Source organism: Egretta garzetta, unplaced genomic scaffold (genome assembly GCF_000687185.1).
Source record: "Egretta garzetta isolate BGI_Z169 unplaced genomic scaffold, ASM68718v1 scaffold618, whole genome shotgun sequence".
Classification (NCBI taxonomy): domain Eukaryota; kingdom Metazoa; phylum Chordata; class Aves; order Pelecaniformes; family Ardeidae; genus Egretta; species Egretta garzetta.
The window spans coordinates 290,505-290,946 of record NW_009260623.1 but is presented as its reverse complement, the minus strand read 5'-3'; positions in this window follow the sequence as shown (position 1 = coordinate 290,946).

The window sequence follows — 442 nt, the reverse complement described above, 5'->3', positions numbered from 1 at the left end:
GCCCGGCCGAGACGAGGCCGGGGGCAGCCCCAGAGCCCTCCGACAGGCTCGGGGCTGGGGGCTGCTCCCTGCCGGGGCAGAGCAAGGGGCCGGTGAGCCCAGCTGCTCCATCCCCACCCCGCTGGCTCTGCTCTGGCCCCAGCGCCATGGATGGGCTGGGCTGGGACCCCCTTACCTTTAATCCCGGGAATCCCAGCTCCCCTCGGAGCCCTGGTTTGCCAGGGAGTGATGCTGGTCCTGCGGGACCAGGGGGTCCTTCGTGCCCAGGTACCCCAGGGGCACCCTGTGGGCCTGGGAGCCCTGGTGCCCCTGGGGGTCCGTCTGGCCCAGCCAAGCCTGGAGACCCTGGAGGTCCTTCAGCTCCAGGGAAACCAGGTGGTCCCACAGCCCCTGGTGGGCCAGGGGGTCCTGGCTGCCCCTCCCGCCCAGGGAGCCCTGGGGG